Raw genomic sequence first — 3,020 nt, 5'->3', positions numbered from 1 at the left:
TTCATGGTGCCGCTGCTGGGTTAGACAAAGGGTTGGTGGTTGAGCTCGCCGTGGCCGCGACGGAGGAGCTGGTGCGGATGGCCTAGCTCGGTGAGCCGCTCTGGACCCCTGCCCTTGTTAATTGGAGATTAATACTGAAATTTTTGTGGCTATAATAGTAGTAGTTTTATCAGAGGATATAGTAGCTCCACTTAGCCTATGGTTTTCATGTTATATTCTGTTTCATGTCTAAATTGTTAATCATTGAATTGTTACAATCAGAGGATATAGCAGCTCCACCAAGCAGTGTGGAAAAAGACATGGGAATTGATGAGCACATAGGCTGTGCCATGAGTGGACTTATTGCTGATGCTAGAACACTAGTTTTGCCAAATTTTTGCTACACTGTATCAACATTTATTAACAGCTGTGATGATTGTAACTCCTTGTATTTCAACATGTTTTGTATATCTACCTAACTTCTATTAAGTCACAAGTAAATTGCTATATATTGTTTTGGTCATCTACCTAGTTTTGACTTATGTAAAGCTCCAAACTACTATATGTGCTAAAAGCTCCAAACAACTATGTTAGAATTTGATGCTAAAAGCATGCTGGGGATTTCTTGTTGTGATTGAGCAAGCGAAGGACAATATCGGCGAGAGAGTCGCAGCGCTCCAACAACCAGGGTCGCTGTTTGGAAAGGTATTTTTAGTCCTGCAAGTTTTTCAATTATCTTACTGTTTGAAAACTTAACATATCCTGCTAGCCATAGTTTGGAGTTAGAAATGTGCTTTCCAGAGCAATAGAGCTAGTTTGGAGTCAGAAATGTGCTAGCCTAAGCAAAAAAAAATTATATATGAACCAGTACCATCAATTGCCATTAAGATGTTTTCTTCTTGATTACAAAGGTAACTAAGATTTGTTTTTGCATTTTCCTATGTGGATGTTGGGAGCAGGAGGAGCTCGTGCAGCTTAAGCGTGAGGCTTATGGCGGAAGGGTAGTTTCTATGTCAATCCTGATCCAAAGTTGATGTTTGTCAGAAGGGTAACTAACTCAGATTCTTGCTGTTCTTTTGCTTGCTTTAGACAGATTCTTGTTGTTATGGTCCATATTTATAAGCTGTAGTTATTCTGCTTGATCTTTGGAAAGGGTTTGCTACTCTCGATTGTCTATCTTGATCACAGTAGTGTGAATGTGCAGCAAGCAAACTTAAATTAGTTGTAGATGTGCAGGAAGATGGTAGCTGCAATCACTCTTCTTGATCACAATAGTATGAATGTGCAGGAAGATGGTAGCTGCAGTCACTCTTTCTTATTTGTATAATCATAAAGCTGACAATTGGTTCTTTTGTTTTCTCATGTTGTAGCTACCAACTGGATATCAATGTTGACAAAGCAGCCGATTTCTTTGAAGCAGTACGCAAGCTGTTTTCCTCCTTAAGGTAAATCTCAGTGCACGGCGTGTAAAATTCTGAGAGATAATGATAGAATTGTATAAATTCTATATTTCTTCTCCTGGACTTATATCTGCTAGAGTCAGTGAAGTGGATCTCCTGGCAGACCTTCAGTTGTTTGTTTGGTTGGCTGCTTGCAAATTATTCTCTAATTAGCATGAAACTGTCAATGTATTGAAAATTGTCATGTGTGATAGCGAATTGGGAAGTGATAGCAGCTTGTTTTGAAGAGCCAATTTCTCACTTGTGTGTGATCTATTTTTGGATTGCTTGGAATTTGGCTGCTAATAAAAGTTTCATGCCTCTTGCAGTTTTCCATTGACTTGGAACAATATGACCAAAGAGAGCCTGTTCTTGCGCTACTACAAACAGCACACAGATGACAGCTGGCGAGTGTAATTCCTAATTATTTTTTCTTTGGAAAATAGGTTTGTCGAGTGTAATTCCTAAAAACACTCGGCAAACAACAATGGTATGCTGAGAAAAAAATTATTTTTTTCTTTGGAAAATAGGTTTGCCGAGTGTAATTCCCAAAAACACTCGGCAAACAACAATGGTATGCTGAGAAAAAAATTATTTTTTTCTTTGGAAAATAGGTTTGCCGAGTGTAATTCCCAAAAACACTCGGCAAAAAATAATCTTTTGCCGAGTGTATTTTGGAAAAACACTCGGCAAACCACTTTTTTTGCCGAGTGTCAAATTTGACACTCGGCAAACCATTTGTCGAGTGCGCAATAAAAAACACTCAGCAAATAGCTGTTTGACGACACTATAGATGTCGTATGTTGTTTGTCGAATGTTACACTCGGCAAAGCCTTTGCCGAGTGTTTTTTTGGTCTTTGCCTGTTTCCAGCAGTGGAAGGTGATAGTGGATCAACGCGCGTGGGCTTCCTTTTTTTCCTTCCCATGAATTTGGTTGTGCGCAGCGACGTGGGGGTCGAAGAGGTGGGACGTGCGACTGGGGGCGTGAGGCTTGGGGCGTAGTCGGACGAAAGTCTGATGAAAACTACCGATGGCAGATGAACACACTTCTCTCTTCATATAGTAGAGATATTAGATAGAGGCTCTGCAAGTGTTTAGCTGATACAAATCTATAACTACGTTGAGCAAACATATCATCTCAATTTGATAGCCATCTGATCAACATACCGAGTAGCATAGACGCCGGCGACCACCACAAGGTCATGTCCCCCAACGAGCTGTAGGTAGGGTGCAGCCCGGGTGTGGGCAACTCCTCGTGGCCACACTGGTGTTGGGGATCTGCGCCAGATCGACTCGCAGTCGGTCCTCGAGCGGCAAGCTATGTCATAGCGGCCCTACTGCTTGGCTGCTGTCGGGTCGTGCTCCTAGGACGACCTAAGGATCCTGTGTAGGCATAGTCAACAACACGCCGGTAATAGCAACAGGTGTGTGGCAGCTGTTGTGCTGGTGCCAGCGGCCATAGCCATGTGTGGTTCATCGTGGGTGCTTGGCCATCATGGTATCTTTTTGGCGAAAGTCTTGCCCGAATCATAGCCAGTGCTGGCGATGGTGGTGTCCTCCGGTGTCATGTTCGTCTTTTGAGGCATCATCAAAGAACCACTT

The 3,020-nt window shown here is 42.3% G+C and overlaps 1 long non-coding RNA gene across 1 annotated transcript; it reads left to right on the top strand.

Moving 5' to 3' along the window:
- The first annotated feature begins 953 nt into the window (after positions 1-953).
- On the top strand, positions 954-1,940 carry LOC136486903 (uncharacterized). The gene is made up of 3 exons (XR_010767031.1): positions 954-1,027; positions 1,350-1,424; positions 1,748-1,940. It is a non-coding gene; the product is annotated as an uncharacterized lncRNA (long non-coding RNA).
- The last annotated feature ends 1,080 nt before the right edge of the window (positions 1,941-3,020 follow it).

This window comes from Miscanthus floridulus, chromosome 10 (assembly GCF_019320115.1).
Source record: "Miscanthus floridulus cultivar M001 chromosome 10, ASM1932011v1, whole genome shotgun sequence".
In the NCBI taxonomy this organism is placed as follows: Eukaryota; Viridiplantae; Streptophyta; class Magnoliopsida; order Poales; family Poaceae; genus Miscanthus; species Miscanthus floridulus.
Note: the sequence above shows the minus strand (reverse complement) of the source record. Positions and strands in the feature narration are given on the sequence as shown.